Raw genomic sequence first — 19,889 nt, 5'->3', positions numbered from 1 at the left:
GAGATTACATTCTTTCAGATTAGCCTTTAGCTCCAAATTCCTCCTCCACACCCACCCCGTTTTAGAGGTGGGAATCAAACCCAAGACCTTATGCAAATGCTCTGCCATCAAGCCACACCCCCAGCCCCAAATCTGTTCAATTGGTCCACTCAACAGAATGTACAGTCCTGTCATGCTGTCCATCTCTACTTGCATCCACCCACGTGGAGAATTCAGCCTCTTTTTAATTTCCACTAAACATTACTCGTAATAGATATTTGTGGTTCCAGCACACTTTAAGCTGAAGATTGGGGTGACAGGATCTTACATTTCAAAAAGATTATTGACCTCAAAATTAATATTGCTGCATTCTTTTATTTATTTATTTATTTTCAGTGCTAAGGATCAAACCCAGGGCCTAATGCAGGCCAGTACATGCTAGGCCTGTGCTCTGCCACTGAGCTACATCACTAGCCCAATATTTTGTGTGTTTGTGTGTGTGTGTGGTGGTACTGGGATTTGAACTCAACGCTTCACTCTTTCTAACCAGGCACTGAATCACTTGACCCACGCCTTCAGCCCTTTTTTCCCTTGTTTTTGAGATAGGGTCTCGCTTTTTGCCCAGGCTGGCCTGAACCACGATCCTCCTATTTCAGGCTTCCGATAGTAGCTGGGGTGACAGGTACAGCCATCATGCCCAGCTCTTTTCCATTGAGATGGAGTCTCTTGAACTTTTTTCCTGAACTGACCCTGAACCACAGTCCTCCTGATCTCAGCTCCCAAATAGCTAGGATGACAGGTGTGAGCCACCAGCACCCCGCCCAACATCTACTTTCAAATGTCCTCTCCACCTTGCTCTGTTGGCTGCTTCCCTCAGTCCTCTCTTCTCTTGTTTCTGTTATTTCCTGCTTCGAGGGAAAAATATATTTTAAAAAATGAATTAGTTTTTTGAGACAGGGTCTCGCTCTATAGCCAATGCTGGTCTCAAAGTTGCTGTGTAGCCCAGGCTGGCCTCCAACTCACCATCCCCATGCCTCAGCTTCCAAACGCTGGAATTATAGGTATACAGCACCAAGGCCAGCTGGTTTTCATTGCCTTGTGCTTGCTAGGCAGGTACTGTACTTGCCACTTGAGCCACGGCCCTAGCTATTTTTTCTTTAGGTATTTTTTTAGACAGGGCCTCAAATTGTTTGCCCATGCAGGCATTGAACTGTGTCTTTCTACCTATGCCTCCCACGTAGCTGGGATTACAGACGTAAGCCACTGCACCCAGCCCCCATTTTTTAAAATTAGCTGTACAAAAATGTTTTTCATTATGACATTTTCATACACATATGTAATGCACTTTGATCACATTCACCACCCCCATTACCCTCTCTTGCCCTCTGCCCTTCTCCCACTGGTCCCCTTCTTCTTCCCAAATAGTCCCCCTCCTACTTTCACGTCTTTTTAAAAAAAATCTAGATTCTACATAAAAGAGTAGTTCTTATTTTTTAATACAGAGCAGTTCAGCCCTTCTCAATCCTATGTTCCAGACTCTTTGCACATCTAAGGATTTCTTTTTACCGTTTCCAAGGTTATCGAAGGTATGGATGGGGTCCATTTTGTCTTACACCACCATTGATGGAATTCGTCATGTCCCAGACTTTGTACTAAGTGCTTTTTGGATATAATTTCTCACAGGCACCCAGTGCCATTTTACAAATGGACATTCCTGTTACTAGCAGCTGAATAGAATTCCTAACTGGCATTGACACATATTGGGGTTAAAAAATAGAGTTAGTGGCCAATGTTTAAAAACTGGAGACTAAGATGGGTGTGGTGATAAATACCTATAGTCCCAGTTACTCAGGAGGCTGAGAGGAGGATTGCTTGAGCCCAGGAGTTTAGAGTCAGACTGGACTTCATAGTGAGAGCTATCTTGATATATATATATATATATATATATAGAGAGAGAGAGAGAGAGAGAGAGAGAGAGAGAGAGAGAGACAGAGACAGAGACAGAGAGAGAGAGAGAGAGAGAGGGAGAGAGAAGGAAGGAAAGGAAGGAGAGGGAGAGGAGGAGGGATGGGGGAAAAGGAAGGAAGAGAGAAAGGGAGGCAAAGAACAGGAGATTGCATATAATAATCTTGATTTCTGCTTTCTCTTGGAAAAAAAAAATTCTGTCAACATCAGGTCATTGGCAGCAATCCACTTCAGCTCAGCAACTAGTGGAAAACCCATTTGCGTCACTTGAAGGCTCTTGTGTTTGTTTCACCCCCCCCCTTTTTTTTTGTCACTTTGTGCCCCCAATCTTGCAGACTGAGAACAGAAACAGGGAGGGTTCTGAGGGACTTTGCTGCAGTATGATGGTGAAGAGCCAGAGGGTCGGCGTGATGGTGTCTGTCTGAGACATGCTGGGCCCCATTGGGGGAGGCTGGAGGGATGTAGAGATCATGAGAAGAAACACTTCCACAGTGTGACAGGGGTGGTGACAGACCCCTTACTAGGGTCCTGAACATCTAGACTCTGAGATGCCACTTGTAGGAGCAAGAAAACTCCAGGGCTGCTGCCCTCGAAGCTCAGAATGCCTTGTGGGGATGGGACTGGCCCTGCCGGCCTGGAAGGAGCCAAGGATCTCCTGTAGGTGTGAACTCAGTGGGAGCAGGGAGCAGGTCCACCAGAGACCCTGGGGTTGCCTTCCTGCTCTAGGGGCGCTGTGCTTAGCAGTTCACTTACTCACCCAGAGCGCACGCATTCGTCCATTCCCTACCTCACTCTATGAAGGGCTTGTCGCTGCTACAGGAGGAATGCCAATGTCCTTAGAGCTAAATAGAAGTAAAATTAAAAACTGGCAGGTTATATGGCTCTTTTTGATTGTAAGGGGCTGGGGTTTGAGCTCAGGGCTTCACGCTTGCAAAGCAGGCGCTCTACTGCTTGAGCCACACCTCCAGTCCATTTGGCTCTGGCTATTTTGGAAATGGGGTCTTGAGAACTATTTGCCCTGGCTGGCCTTGAACCTTAATCCTCCTGATCTCAGCCTCCCAAGTAGCTAGAATTACACGCATGAGCCCCCATACCTAGCTAGGTACAGTTTTTAAATAAAATATATCTGCTGTATTTCTCTTACTGTAAAAGCAGCAAATGTACATAGTAGAAAATTTAGAAAATACAAACAAGGAAAAAATTCAAAAATTAATGATTCCTCCACTAGAGAAAACCATTGTTAATACCTCAAAATATCTTTTCACTTCTTTCTGTGTAAAAATGCAAATATTTTATGAAAGTGTGAAGATAACCTTTATCATTTACTGTTTTTCCACTTACTGAAAATATTTTGTGAACACCATGCCCAGTTAATATTTTTTCATCCATAGTATCATTTTATTTATGTGTTTATATATTTATTTTTTTATCTGTTTATTTTTCTTGAGGTGCTGGGGATGGAACCCAGGGCCTTGCACATGCTAGGCAAGCACTCCACCACTGAGCCACACCCCCCCAGCCCTTCGCTTTACTTTAAATGAATGAATAACCTTCCATCACACAGGTGGATCATAATTTATTAACACTTAACTCTACCAGGCAAGACTTTGAAATCTACCATTTTACTGGAAAATCCTATTTCAGGTAAGTATGTCGGCTCTCTTAGGCTCCTAGACTCCTGCATGGATTAAGGACCAATAGCCCAGGAAGAAAAAAAAATCTATAGAACAACTGTCATGCTGCCAAATCTATCCTACTATTCTCTTCTAAGCAGAAAAGAATGACTGTTACTGTTCTCTGTCTTCCATGTTATATAACTTGTTGAAGTTTCTAGCTGGGCTGCTCTAACACTATTAATTAGACCTCTTGCTTAACTTGGGAAATTCTCCTGTGAATGAACAGTGATCCATCTTCCTGGACTCTCTTGAACGAAAGTGACATGCAGATGTTAACATACTGCTGGGTTTCAGGAGGAAACCACCCTTGTGAATAAATACAGCAAGAACTTAACAGAACGTTAACTCACTCCTTCAGGTGTGTGCATGAGTCCTCCCAGGAATGCTATGGAGAGTGGATGAGTCAAGATCTGTCTTCAGAGGTTATTCATGTCAGTTGGCTCTCACTGTGTCTCATTCCTTTGGTGGAGCAGCTGAGCCTGCCAGCTAAGCGTGGCCACTGTCATACCATGGGAGCCTTCTCTTCCAGTCACCTTCTTTTCACATAAGTCACTATCAGGAAAGAGGCTTTCGCCATTTCTTTCTTTGCTTTGATTTGGAATGAATATTCTGTACATCCCACCTTTCCCTGCACACTGGCACTAGGAGACCTGTTGTCGGCTGTCCAGCTTCTCCTCTAGAAGAGGAGAACTAATAGAACTAATGTTCTATTTACTTTGGGAAACCATCATTCCCACCATTCTCAGCCATGTGGATTTTATGTGATGGTTAGAACTTTGTCCCTCTGCCTAGATTCAGTGATTGGTTCAAAGGTAGGCTTAAGACTTAAGGTAGTCCAATTAGAGGTCTGTCAATAGGAATTCCAGGACACACCCTGCTTCCTCTTCTACTTGAAGAATGAGGAAGCATGCCCTCTGACCTCCACCCCTAGGAGGCATCTTTAACAATAAGGAGAGCGAACCTTCAGATGGAAAGTAAAGATGGGAAGACATCAAAAATCATTAAGTTGCTGGATCACACTCTGCCTAACATCAATTCTCCAACTGTCTGTTTTTTTTCAAACTCAGGGCTTCATGCTTACAAAGCATGAAGTTCTACTTCTTGAGCCACACTTCCAGTCCATTTTGCTCTGGTTATTTTGGGGTTGGGGATGTCAGGAACTATGATTCTCCCAGTCTCAGTCTTCCAAGTAGCTAGGATCACAGGCATGAGCTACCAGCGGCCTGCTGTCCTTTTAAAATATGTAAGCCAATAAATTTTTTCTTTTAAGTCAGTTTGGGAAGTTTTTCTGATGTTTACAGATGAAAGATACCTAATCTAAATGGTCCCACTTATGAAATAACTGAAGCAGACTCCCAGCTTTCTTTCCTGTGATGGCTTTCTTCTTGTCTACACATTGCTTTTCTTCTGAAAGGTGTGGATGTTCTCCCCATTAAGCCCACACAGCTAATTCTCATCACTCCCTTTGTGTACCTTTCTTCTTTTTTGTAGTTCCCAGGAATCCAGGCTCCTTTTCTTGTCAAAGCCACCAACCCCCTTTCCACCCTTAGGAAATATTGATTCCAGGAATGACAAATAAATAGGAGCACAATTCCTTAGCTTCCTTTTACTTTCTTTTTCTAGAAGGAAGCAAGCAGTAAGAATCTTTCTGACTATGGGCTAGAGGTGTGGCTCAAGTGGTAGAGCACCTGCCTAGCAAGCGTGAGGGCCTGAGTTCAAACTTGAGTAAAAAACAAAACAAAAAATCTTTCTTATTTCAGCAGTGTGGGTAACCGTGGTGAAGAAACTCACAAAGAAACCAAAATTATAAACATGGAGTGTTGACATGGGATGCAGAAATTACTTAGTATTACCACCTTTGGGCTGTGGACCTAGGCCCTGGGTGGTTCCAATGTGTCTCCCTCCAATGTTGGATTATTGGCCTAAACTGCTAAGCCCAGGACAATTCAAACCAGGGCCTCAGCTAGGTCTGGGAGCTTTCTGGGTTACCGACTATATTTGCTCCCTCGTTTCTGTGGCAAGTATGGAACCCTAGGTCTCCTTAGAGGAGAAAAGCACTTCCTACCCAGTGTCCAGAAATTATTTCCATGGACTTCAGGCCACCTGATCCTACTTGATAGATCCACCCCTCATCTGCCCTTCTCAAGTAGCTTTTTGATGACAGTCTTTGGTAATCCCTCCTGGTGTGAGTAACACCTTTTGTTTATTCCTCAGCATTGTCTCTCCTTCATGGCAAGAGTACTCCAATTGCCTTGGGAGAACTAGCATCCTTCTCTAGTTTAGGTGGGATTGACCTAAGTCCCACAAGGGGACTCAATTAACTTATGCCAATCAGCAAAGCCCATACATCTGACTATAATGAGTGGGTCAAGAAAGTCACATGACTCCGTTAAGGTCAAAGAGACATGAGGGGTATTTGCTAAAGTTCACCTACATTCCAGCCTAACTAGCGTCATCAGCCTCTGGAAGTCCTCCCTTTTTTTCTTATCCATACCTTTGTTCTACACAAACAGGTATTAATGGCAATTCCCCTCTAACTAAAGTTTGGCTCCTTCACTTCTTGATCTAAACCAGGAACAGAAAATGGATAATATCTTGTGAGCCAAGTCCATTCCATAAGTAGTAGGTCTCTGGTGATCTATCCCAAGAAAGATTCTGAGACTCAGCAAGAATAGTCAGGAATCACTTGGTGAGGTCTTCCATGGGCATAGGACAGGATAGGATGGAGAATGACTAGGTGCCTCATGTTTTTGATGTCACTGTTATAAGTCAAGGTCTGAACCTACTTCCTCTGCTGGTCTCAGTCTGCCTGTTGCTGCCTACTAAATGTGTCTTTTCCTGGTTCACAACTTGTATGGCCATCCCCCACAAGTCCTCTCCTTGTCTAAGGGGCACATTGAATTCCCTGGAATGACTGATACACCCTGAGACAAATGACTTGTTCAGTGCCCTTCCTCCCTTGTATTATGTGTTCCTCCATCTGTTTAAGTCTCTAGTGACTCATTCAGGAACCAACAGAGTTCTTCCCCCCACCCTCCATCTATAAAGGTCATTTTAGGATTACAGATTTACAATATAAAAATAGCTTAAATACGAATAGACATGATTTTCATCAAGAGAACAGGTGGGCTGGTGATCACACAGCAACCACCATTCATGACTAATCCATTTCATCCTTTTTATAGACATAGCTGAGCCCAGCTTTATTCATGATTCTTTCCTCAAAACCACATCGAAGTCTATAATGCTCCAGAAATTCTGATTCCTGAATGAAATCAATTTGTATTGGTGTTTGAACCTGTATCCATCAGACTTCATCACTCTGACCAAAACATCTGATATAAACAACTTAAGGGGAGAAGGATTTTCTTCACCACTGTGTTTTTGTCACCCAAGTACCATTTCCCCCTCTTAGCACGACCAGAGTGTCTGATTCATCTCTAGTTCTGCTACTTCCTAGCTATGTGACCTGAGGGATTTCCTTAAGCTCTGTGTATTTGTCTTCTTACATGGAAATTTGAATAGTAATTGTACCTCCAGCACACAGCTGCCGTGAGAATGAATGGTCTCAGTGTTTGATTTCAGAAGGTTCAGTCCATGGTTGCTTAGTCCCGTGTGTTTCAGCAGAACATCACATTGTTGGGAATCATGTGACAGAGGAGTTTCTTTACCACATGGCAGACAGGAAACAGAAAGGAAGGAAGGAAAGGTCTGGGGACCAGGTGTAACCTTCAAAGGCCTGCCCCACTGACTTACTTCCTCCAGCTAGGCCTCCTAAAGTTTTCACCACCTTCTATAACAGCGCCACCACCTGGGGACCAAACATTCTACAATGAGCTCTGGGACACATCTCATATTCAAACCATAACAGAACCCTGCCAGTGTCTTAGTATATTTTCGCTGCTTTTGGTGGGAGAAATTTATGTCATGTGGTTATAAACTACTTGTTATTAGGGTGCTAATTGTTTGACTGTGCCCCCCAAATCTCTTGTGTTGGAAACTGAGTCCCTAAATTCATATCTTAATGGTCCGTGGAAGTGGAGCCTTTGAGAGGTAATTAGGGCTAGATAAGGACACCAGGGCAAGGGCCCCGGTGATGGGGCTATTGGCTTTGTAAGAAGGAGGAAGACCTGAACAAGCAAACTTGCTCTCGCTCTGTCTTGTTGTGTGATGCTCTCCACCAGCTTATGATGCAGCAAGAAGACCCTCCCCTGTGGCACAGTAGTGTGGTTTGGTAGCAGAGTGTTTGCAAACATTCATGAGGACCTTGGCTTGATCCCCTGCACTGAAACAAAACTGAGAAAAAGTAAAGGAGGCCCTCACCACATTCAGGACTGATGCTGGCATCTTGCTCTTGGACTGCCCAGCCTCTAGAATCATGAGCCAAATACACTTTTATTTTTTAGCAGTCAGACAGTCCTGAGCATTTTGTTATAGCAACAGAAAATAAATAAAGGCAATGGGTGTCCAATGTAGCGTGTAATCAGTGTCACTTCTCAGTTGTGTCCCAGCTTGAGAGATCTGTCTGGAATGCCACTCACCTTTGTCCCCAGGTTGGTACCAATGATTGGAAGAGTGATATGGGCTCAGGCCTTATGGAAGGGTTTCTAGTTTGTGAGCCCCTCCTTCATGGCCTGGAAGTGAAAGCTGCTCAGTCCTCACTGGAGATCCCATCCATCTAGGATAATCTCTCATATCAAGAGCCTTAACATAATCACTTGTGTAGAATGCCTTTGACCATGGAAAGTCATAGAATCTAGTAAGTGGAACACAGACATTTGTCAGGGCCACTATTCTGACCAACACAGACCTATATCTACAGGGGAACCTACCACTGCTGAAAACATCTCTCAGCAGGAGCATGCTCAGTGTTCTGACACTTCCTGGTCCCACACTGTAACTCTGGGAAACCTGATAAAACTATGTACGGTCCATATAATTAACTATGAAAACTTTGTATCATGTCATGGTTCTCCATGTTTTGTCACCTAAGAACCATTTCCCACTCCATATAGCCAGACTGATTCATCTCTGAGCTCTGCCCCTTGCCAGCTGTGTGACCCAGGGATTTCCTTAAACTCTGTGTCTTGGGTCTCTTTACATGGAAAGTTGAATGGTAATTGTACTGTCAGCATAAGTTGTGAGAGTTAACTGAATTGATGGATATAAAGCATTGTGGAATGAGCCGGACACCCAGTGGCTCACACCTGTAATCCTAGCTATTTGGGAGGCTGAGAACAGAAGGATCGTGGTTTGAAGCCAGCCTGAGTGAAAAAGTTCTTGAGATCCCATCTGAACGGAGAAAGCTGAGTGGTGCACACCTGTCATCCCAGCTACTGAAGGAAGCATAAATAGGAGAATCGCGGTCCAGGCTGCCCTGGGCAAAAAGCGAGACCCTCTCTCCAAGATAACCAGAGCAAAAAGGGCGGGAGGCTTGGCTCAAGCAGCAGAGTGCCTGTCTAGCAAGCGTGAGTCCCTGAGTTCAAACTCCAGTACTGCCTGTGAGAATCAATTAAAGTTATGTCTTTTCTGTCAAAGGAGTTAATGTAAAACTATCACTGTGTGGATGCCAGCTAACCTTCTGAATTGCTGCCTACGTGCTTTGTGAAACGTTGCTTGACCTAGCAAGTTTCTTGCAGTCAAACAAAGAGCTGTTTATCACCAGATGTCCTAATCTCAAACTGCTCGCTTAAAGATGAATATTGCCCAAAAGAATTTTCTTGTTCTCCCTGCATCAAGGTCCCCCTTACCCCACGTGTCCCTTTTCTAAGTAACCAATCGGGAAGATTGTGAACCCAAACCTCTTCATCAGGGTGAGGGGCAGAGAGATAAAAACTGAGCTGACTCTGCTCAGCGTTCTGCCTGTCAGACTATGGTCTGTGGCTGCACCCTTCTGCAGAAGTAAAGCTTGTCTTTTTGCCTTGTTGAGCGACTCCCGCATGTTTCTTTGATCACTGTTTGGGAACAGCATTTCTAACATGCCAAAAAGTAAAAATAAAAATAAAGCACTGTAAACACTGCTTAGCACACAGTTTATATACAAGCTGTTGCTTTGATTACCCCAGTTTTCTTTTGGGGCAGTTGTTCTTCCCTCCCTTTGCCTCTGGTTTCAGATAGAGACAACCCCAACTTGCCCTCCATCTGCAGCACCCCATCCAAGTCTTCCTGAGTCAGGGGTTTTCAGGCTCAGTCTCACCAGGAGAATTTCTTGGCCAGGGATGGGTAGCTGGTCTGGCATAACACTCACCTTGCTCCTGGTTAACTCCCTCCATGCAGTAAATGAAAACTCTTCATTTTATAACCTTAAGTCATTCATGTTATAACAGAAAAGAAATCCCATAATAATATGTGAATTCAAAGTTACTTTGGGAAAGCTGTTTTGATCTGGCAGAAAGTGCTAGGGGCAGGGTGAATATTGTGGACCTGGCATTCTCTATACTGCTCGGCCCTAGTTAGGACCACAGCTTCCAGCTGGTCTCGTCTCTCTCATTCTTCCTGTCCATGTGGATTGCTTTCTATTTTATACCTGTTTTATTCTTTTGCAATCACGCTACTGAGATTTCAGAAGGGAGAAGGGATGAAAGGATATGTTCAATCCACTTTACTCAACTGTAAGGTCTTCCAGGAATCAAAGGGACTTTGCTGCAGAGTGACAGGTGGCATTGGCCCAGCTAGCTTATCTTTTATGAGTCTCCAAACCACAGCCACCTAGGCAGAAATTAAATCAGCAAATTTTAGTAACTATTTTAAGGAAATGTGAGCACTCAGAAACCTAACATGCTTTAGGGCAACATGGCTTTGTCCTGAAAGGTATTAGAAATCCCACCCCAGGAACGAATCCCTGGGCTTTGTTCCATGACAATAAAGCCATCCACCTGCAGCCTGCAGTCTCACATAGGAAACCATCCTGATGTAATTCAGTTCACACCCCTGCTTTGTTCACTTCTGCAGGGCGCTCAAACAGATACCAGCTCTTTGCTGGGATTGATGGCCTGTTCCTTCTGGGGATGCGTGTGCTGGTTTTATGGTTTTGTTTTGTTTTTTAACATTGTCTTTCTTTACTCTCTGTGCGTGGGAGACTGTGGAGTCCCAGCTACACAGTCATCTGCCCCTGGCTCAAGTTATCTCTCCTGTTACCAGCTGCCACCATGACTACAGAGCAAAATCGAGAAGACACAAGGACATAATCCAGTCATTGGAAAATAGCGTTCAGGAAATGCCAGTTGCTGACCAGCTTACCTTGCAATGATGCCTCTTGACATCGTAGAGGTCAGGACGAGCTGCCTTTTCAGACAATTTTCTATAAATTTCCCCAGTCGTAACCCTGAGCACCTGTCACTTCACCTCCTGACACCCAAACAGTTCACCTAATTAAAACATTGTCGGGGAAGACTGGGGTTCGGGGGAAACGATAGTTTATGTGATTTCAGGAAGGTGGATATAAAGCTGAGGGTGAAACTGAGTATTTACTTTAAATAGGAAAAACATTACAGAAAAATGAAAAGTTTAAAAAGCTGACAAATCTGTCAGGTGCTGGTGGCTCACGCCTGTAAACATAGCTACTCAGGAGACAGAGATCTGGAGGATTGAGGTTCAAAGCCAGCCTGGGAAAATAGTCACAAGACCCTCTCTCAAAAATATCCAACATGAAAAAAGACCTAGCAGAGTGGCGTAAGTGGTAAAGTGCCTGCCTAGTAAGTGTGAGGCCCTGAGAGCTGCCAAAACTAAAAAGCTGACAAATCCAGAAAGATGGTATCTTCATCACTTGACACATCTCTTCAATATATCTTATCTATTTTTCTGGTGCATACCTCTCTACACTTCTTCATACTAAAACTTCTTTTTTAGGCCAAAAGCCTGACTGTGGGGTATCACATGTCAGGTCTGGCCATTTGCCCAAATGTACCAAATAAAGAGAAGGTGAAGGGCAGAGAAGAACTTAGTTACTGCATCCCGGGCACACTGAGAGGAAGAAGAGGGAAATACGCTTTCAAGTTCATCTTCCTCACCCAGACACTTGCTTTAGATTTAAATAAAGGAGGAAGAATTGGGAATAGGGGAGAGGTGTGCATAATTTTTAAACAGTTCCAGACACAGGTGTGTTTTCTGGTGGTCAGCAGTGGCAGTCACAGGTGTTCATTGTCTCAGGGTTGGTCAGGTGGGGTTCTTGTTACAATAAGAAAGCCATTGTTGCCTGGCAGTGGTCTGTCCTGTGAGGCTCTGCTATTCCTTTCCTCGGGGAGAGCTGCCCATTGTAAAGATGTCATTCATTAGTCCTGTCCTTCCTGGAACCCAAGGTGATTAAAGGAGAGAGAGAAAGAGGGACTCAGAGTAAAGGATACAGATACAAAATGGAGGCCAGGATGCCAAGGTTTTCTCGTGCTTTCAGTTAATTTGTTGGCCCTGGTAGGAGGGAGTCAATGCTTTCCAGCAACAAGAGTTTTTAAAGGACCTGTTACAATACAACTAGTTTTTAATATCATTTTCTACAGGGGCATAATTCAGTCTCTCCTGTAACATGGTTGATTTTTTTGGAAAAATAATTGATATATTTTAGGCTTCCAGCCTTGGGCCCAGTTCTTGGTAAGTCATTTTTTAAAGCAAGTCATTGTCAAGTTTGGGAATCCTTACATCGTTTCCTTCATTTGTGAACTATAAGATGTCATGGGCATTTCAAGTTTTCTTGTATGGGACCTACCCTTAAATACTCTTGGAATCGATGGCACTCATTAACCAGTTTGTCGTTGGTAGCTCAGTTGTAATGGCGGGTTATGATGTCAGTATTTCATGTTAGAGCAAAAAGAAATAGATTATTATACATGTAGAAAGCTCATTCTTTTTCTTTTCTTTTTTAAGTACTGGGGTTTGAGCTCAGGGCCTACACCAGCCCTTTTTTGTGAAGGGTTTTTTCGAGATACGGTCTTGTGGAACTATTTGCCTGGGCTGTCTTCGAACCTTGATTCTCCTGATCTCTGCCTCCTGAGTAGCTAGGATTACAGGCCTGAGCCACTAGCACCTGGCACTCATTCTTTACTTCAAGATTCATCATTGAGTAATTCCTCTTAATGAATTACTGCTTTGATAATTCATTATAGTCACTGGCAATTTTGAAAAAAAAATCCTATTTTAATTTTTTGGTTTATAATTTGCTTCTCAATGGCAGAGTGATTTCTATTTATTTATGATCCTCTTCTATTCCCACCCCAGCTTACTCCACACTGAGCGGGGCCTCTCACGTGGGTGTGGTTGCCCTGGTCCACACAGTTAAGTTTTATGCACAACCCCCAGCACACAGGTGTGCCCTGGCCACCTCTTGGGTCTAGGGGTGGACACTCCTATGGCACAGTCCACTCTTGGGGGGCTGGACTTAGAGGAGGCCCATGTAGTTCCTGGAAGCAGACTCAGGGCCATTTGAGTGGGGAATTCTGGGGTCCTGAGTATTCGAAGTATGGGCCAGAACTGCAGGGTATGCATCCTGTGGATATCTCACCCTGAATAGAGGGTGCAGTGGGAGGTTGGCCAGCCCTCATTTGTGCAGAACACACGCAGGAGCTTTGGTTGCCCAGCTCCATTTTCCTGTACTCTGATCTCAGTAGTGGAGTGGGTGTGGGCCCACTCAAATTCCACCCAACACGAGGCCTGTTGGGTGCAAACTTTACTAAAATGTGACACCGTGTTAAAAACATTATTAGGGCCCTCCCCGGGCCTTGGAGGGGGTTTAAAGGTTAAGCCTATTTGTTTTCAGTCAGTCTGCCATTGCAGGAACTGGCAATCACCCTGTAATCTGGTGTACTGATCTTAGCACCAGTCTCAAAGACAGACCTCACATTTAAATTCTTGTCTTTACTCAGAAACCAATTTTTAAGGAAATCCCCATACTGATCCTGCATTCTCAGAGCCATTCCTTTTTTCCCTTACTCTGTCCATACCACAGGAAGCAACACGCAGCTGGAGGAGAAGGTGGGGACAAGGAGAAGCCAGGGTATTTTCCCTTTCTCTCTGCCTCAGGCCTCTTTCCAAGGCTCAGACCTCTATACTTCAAGATTCCAGCTTTTCTTGCTTGGGTGACCCTGGTCCTGGGTTCCAATAATCACCACTTCCTTCTTTTGTCCTTCTAGCTCAGTGGTTTTCAACTGGGGACATGTCTGTCTCCCTCCCCTCCACACACACACACACACACACACACAGAGGACATTCTGCAGACAATGTGAGCTGTTAAAACTGGGATGGAGGGGTGTTATTGCATCTCATAGATAAAGGGCAGGGATAAAGGCTAAACATGCAATGATACATAGGATGACGCCCCCACACACATACCACCCAACCCAGCAAAGAATCATCCTACTGAACACGTCCGAGTGTCCAGGCCAAGAATTCTGCTCCAGCCTGGATGCAGCAGTGGGCACCTGCAGCTGGTGACCTCAGGTTGGCCTCCTTGTGCCTTTGGGTACTTAGCTCTTCATTATGTGTAACCACTTCCCTGAATTAAATTCCCTCTGTTTTATTTTTCTGCAGCTGCACTGGGGTTTGAACTTAGGGCTTCACACTTGCTAGGCTGGCAGTCTATCACTTGAGCCAACCCTATTTTGTTTTGGGTATTTTCGAGATAGGATCTCATGAACTATTTGCCCTGGCTTGCCTCGGACTACAATCCTCCCTATCTCTGTCTCCTGAGTAAATTCTTTTTGTTTAAACACTTGTGAAGTGTTTGTTTATTCTGATTTGAACATTACACAATGTACACATGTATTTAAACATCACATAGTATCCTATAAATAGGTTCAATTTTATAGATCAGTTAAAAATAAACACTTCGAATAGCTTCTGTTTTTCTTAGACTGACTAATGCCTCCCAAGGATCAGCTTCTTTTCTTTTTCACTCTACCAAAACTGGCCAAGGGTAATTTCTCTGCCGCCACCCCCATGAATTCTAGAAATGTTCGCCATGACTGCCTCCATTCCCTTGACTTCGGTCAGAACTTCACAGTCTTCAAAAAGTAATTAATAGACTCTGCTATTTGATGATGAGACTCATCCACAGAGTCTAAACTGAGAATACCAGTGTCATTTTGGTACCTAGGTAGGTGGTATTCTTTTTGTTTTGTTTTGTCATGGGTTTTATGAGTCAGGGTCTGTCTGTGTAGCCCAGGTTGGGAGCTTATGTATGTATGTATGTATGTATTTATGTCTGCAGGTAGAACAGGCAGGGTCCCCGAGGCAGCTGGGGCCCAGCTGGGCAAGGGCTGAGCATCCTGGACAGAAGCGCGGTGTATATAGCTCTGGAGAGCAGGTGCTGAGTGAGGCAACGAGGCCCCACTGAGAGTTCTTATGGTGGTGCTGGGGTTCGAACCCAGGGCCTGGCGCATGCTAGGCAAACGCTTACCACTGAGCTACTCCCCAGTCCTGATGGGGTTGTTAATCAAGGAGGAGCACTACCTGATGGTCCTGGATCCCTGTGGAGAGGAGTGGAGTCCCTGAATTTAAACAGCACTTCCTTGGCCCCCTTGGCTGTCTCCTGGCTGCTGTCTGCACAGGTGACCATGGCGTCTGTCCTTCCCTCTCTCGCTCTCAGGCTCTCTGCTGCCCTGGTCTCCTTGCTAATTCTGGGTTCCTCTTCCTCTGCCACCTTCTCTATAGGACAGCAGCAGGGCTGGGCCTCCCCTGCTTATCATGTTCCCAAGATGTCACCCAGCACCCGACTGTGAATTCGGCCTCTCCCTTTTTTAGACCCAGCTTAATGTCCTGCAGACCCTGGCACTCATGTCCTCTTTCTTCTTTCCAAGGCTCCACCACCCCAGCAACCCACCCCACCTTCACCTGGGTGTGTGCTCAAACCGAGTCAAGAATCACCGTTAATTCCTCCCTTTCCTTCCCTTCCCCGTACAAATCCATCTTGGGTTTTCTGGTCCTGTAGTCAGAACATCTTCAATCTCTCCACCTCTCCAGCTCCACGGCCCCCACCTTAGACTGCACCCCAGTTGTCTGTTACCTAACAAGTGCAGTGGTCTCCCCATTATCTAATCTCTCCTCCACACAACAATCTTAATGATCTCATTAGAATTTTAACCAGCTATCTCCTTCAGTGTGGAATCCACATTTCTTAATATACCTCGGAAGGCTTTTTATGATGTTTCCTGCCCACCTCTTCAATCTCATCACTCTAGTCAGTAGCCTGTCTTCTGTTCCTTGAACACATCCATTCCTTTCCTGCCTCAGGCCCTTTGCTCTTCCCACTTTCTCTCCCCATACTCTGCACAGTCATCCCTTTCTCATCCTCCAAGACTCAGTTCACACCTTCTCAGGGATGAATTCCTGATTGACCTACCTTATATAAAGGAGGCCTCCACCCTTATCACTCTGTATTTGGTCACCTCATTTATTTCTATCAGAGCACTTATCAGAAAAGCTTGAAAGTACACCTGCTCATTTATTTGTTTATATTTGCTTTAATTTGGGAAATCACCCTCTCCTGTGCCCTTGGGGTCCTGTTTAGGCATTTGGTGGCAGGGACACTAGCCCTGACCCCTCTCTCTTAAGTGCACATGTGACTGGAGGCAGCCAATTGGATGATTTCTTCCCCATGTCTCCTTCTGGGTAAAGGGATGCCCGTGTGATCTGAGTCAGGCCAATCAGCATCCTCCCTGGAACTTTGTTGGAATTCTCAGGACAAGCATTTGTCTGGATTGTCATTCATGACCAGCAAAGTTGTCAGAATGTACAAGTGGGCAACTCAGTCACATAGGGAGAAAGGGAAGCCAGAGGGAGGACTTCAGTCCTGAGGGATGGGTGGGGAGAGAGACAGAAACAGAGACCTAGGGGCACTGTTCCAACACCTGAACTTGCCGTTGGTTAATTTGGTTATTTGATTGACATCCACCTCCTCACAAAAGTGGCTCCCCAGGGTAAGAGTTATGTCTGCTTTTGCTCACCCCTGGCTCCCCAAGGCTGTGCCTGTCACATAGAAGATGCTCGTCTGTGTGTAAGTGGGGCTGTTGTTCCTGCAGCACCCTGGGCTCAAAGCACAATCATAATATGATCAACAATCATTTCTAGCTCTGGCTAGAACTGCCTCAGAGTGTGGTGCTTGATTAACACTGGAGGAACTCTGCAGTGAATCTTAGGGTCTCACTCAGCTTCTAATGCATAATGAATCCGGTAAAATGTTCTTGGGGTATGATGGGTATAGATTGAAACTAGGCAGGGGTGATACATCTGAGTTCTGTTCTTCAAAGCTGTGTGTCATGTCTGAGGTGCCGTAATTTAACTTGACTCTAATATCTTTGAGCACCCTGTCAGATTATAACCTGATCCATCACTCACATGGGAACTAAAAACAGAAGGTGATCCAAGGGGTTAGCATCACTTAGCAAGGAGCGTTTTCTCAAAGAGACAGAAGTAAGTCAGAGGAAGCACATCACCTGCTCCTATCCAATGCCATGGGCTGGGTACTTGGCAATTGTTTCTGAATGAAATGGCTCGAGCTGAAATTGTCGTCATTCAGGAGATGCAGTGTGAGCGTGTTTCAGATGTGACAGCTGACAGTCTGCCCTTACTGGCCTCTGCTGCTCAGTCTGTGGGGACCACCCACCGCCCTGATTACTCATTGTCCCTGACTGCTGGCAGCTTTCATCTGGTTTCCAGGGAGCTGTTGAAACAGCAAAATGGACTATGGGGAAGGAAGCAAATTGGGGATTTCTTTTGAATATTTCTGGAAAAATCACTAATCACTTTCTGGAAAGTAATCACTAATCACTTGCATTGTGATCTAGCTTTACCCTAGTGCTACGTGACTTTCCCCTCCCCGGTGCTATGTGACCTTCCTCATGTTCAGATTTCTGCTATGCCTCCCTACCTCCCTGCTACTTTCTCAGGACTCAGGCCTCGACTGTTTTCTTCTGATCCTCCTCCCTGCTACAGCACCAGCAGAATACCTATGTATAGCCATGAGACATAGAAGTGAGACAGGCCCCATTGTAAGGGATGACCACCTCCTGTGAGGCAAACCCTGCTCCATGTCAGTGACACAGCTCAATTTCATGGTGACATTAAATTTTGGAAATAATCCAGACCTTATCATCTGTGCCCTCTGAGCTTTTGTTGTCTCCTCCAGCTCTCCTGGGCTTTGCCCTGGATATCCGCTTTGGCTCCATCCCTTGCTTCTCTTAACCACTGTCCCCTTCTTTTATGAAGTGTATTCATCGGGACCTCCTTTCTTCTGCCCTTGAGAAGCCATTACCTTGCTTCTGTCCTTCACAAGGTAATTCACGCAGAGTATTAATGGTAAAACTATGTAATACCGTTCCTGGAACGAGGGGCAGGGTTCCATATTCCCGGACATCAATGGAACCTATGTGGACAATGTTCCATCTCTCTCAGGAGGTCCTCACGGGTCTTTGACCCTTTCTCATCAAGAGATTGAGAGCTGCTTAAAAGAAATGTCTCTGCCATCCCCTGAGAATGTTCTTCAGATCACAATTCTGTTTTGTGTCTTGTTTCCCATGCTGTCTGAGGCTTATTACTTGTGCTACTAGAGAGTCTCATCTTTCGGCTCCCTGGGGCTTTGCAGACACCAACATCCGTGACCAGAGGAAAGCTGCTCCCTGTGTGGCCCATGGACCCCTAGAACTACCACTCACTGCTCTCTCTGCAATCCTATTACATTTTCTTGGTTTCTTGTTGTTGTTGTTTGTTTGTTTTGGCCTCCGTCCCTCCCCCCTTCCTTCCTTCTTTTCCTATTGTAAGTTATGCTGCTATGAATATTGGTGTACAAGTATTTGTTTGGGTCCCTGCTTTGAATGTTTTGGGAATGGAGTTGACAGATCGTAGTGTGATTCTGTGCCGAACTTTTTGAGTTGTCACCACACTGTTTTCCATCTCTGCTATTCCACTTATGTTCCTATCAGCCACACACAAGGGTCTCAACTCTGACGGGGCTTGTTTTGACTTTTAATAGAATAACAACCATTTCTCATCTCACAGAAATCATACCAGCTCGATGAGCCAATATCTCATGTTGGCATATCACTTTACTTATTAATTTATCCAGGAAATATTTATTAAATACCCACAATGTGTCAGGCCTCGTACCAGGATCTAGACATTGGTTAGTAAAATAGCCATGGGTCTTGCCCTCATGTGAAAGAGACAAGAAAGAAAACAAAATCTATGTCACTGCAAATTATGATAAGTTGTCTGAATAAATGGACAAAAGATATGGCTAATAACAGCAGCATGGAATTTTATCATCTGGTGCTTCAAGAAGCAGTATAGCCTAGAGGTGAAGGTGTGGGCTCTGAGGCTGGATAGAATTAATCCTAGCTCTTCCATTTCCTGTTTGACCTTGCACACATTACTTCATTTCTCTGTTTCAGTCTCCTAATCTCTACTATGAAGATAATAGTGGCGCTTACCTAAGAGGGCTATCGTGAGGAGTGGATGGTAGAATCTAGGCAAAGCATTCAGAATACAGCCTGACACGTAGCAAGTGCTCAATATATTTAATAATTTCCTATCTACTCTTTGCGGACTACCCAGACAAAACTTACCAGTCAATCATCGTGTGGCCCATTGATAACGTGCCGTGGCCAAGCTTCTGCTACCTGATGCCCTTTTTGACAATTTCTTACTTTTTTATGGTGCCACGGTTTGAATCGTGGCCTTGCTCATGAGCTCTACCACTGTAATACACTTCTCACCATGCCTCCTGGGTGCTTGACCATGGAAACATGTCCCCCAGGAACCAGAGGTCAAGGGGACAATGGTTTGCTACCAGTATCTCTGGCCAAGACGCTGTGGTGTGAGAACAGAGGCTTTGAAACTAGGCACTCCTGACTCTGCTATTTATTGGTCATCTTAGACAAAGAACCTGGTAAGCTTCTGTTCCCCTATGTGAGGCACCTTGGGACTTTTTAAATGTTGTACTTAATGCATGCAGCTCAGTGTTGGATCATCCTGACTTTCTCTAGGAATGTTTTAAATAAAATTGGTATGAGTGTTTGCAGTAATGTTCTGTTAAACAGATGCTTATGTATTTTGGAAAGCATTAAATTAGAGAGTTAAAGAATTAGTAATTGATTAAATATGGTGCCTTTTTTTTGTTTTGTTTTGTTTGTGGACTGTGGTTTGAACTCAGGGCCTACACCTTGAGCCACTCTACCAGCCCTTTTTTGTGATGGGTTTTTCCAAATAGGGTCTTGCAAACTATTTGTGTGGGCTGTGATCCTCCTGATCTCTGCCTCCTGAGTATCTAGAATTATAGGCATGAGCCAC

The sequence above is a fragment of the Castor canadensis genome, chromosome 8 (assembly GCF_047511655.1).
Source record: "Castor canadensis chromosome 8, mCasCan1.hap1v2, whole genome shotgun sequence".
Taxonomy (NCBI): Eukaryota; Metazoa; Chordata; class Mammalia; order Rodentia; family Castoridae; genus Castor; species Castor canadensis.
The sequence above is the reverse complement of the archived record's forward strand: the minus strand, read 5'-3'. Positions refer to the sequence as shown.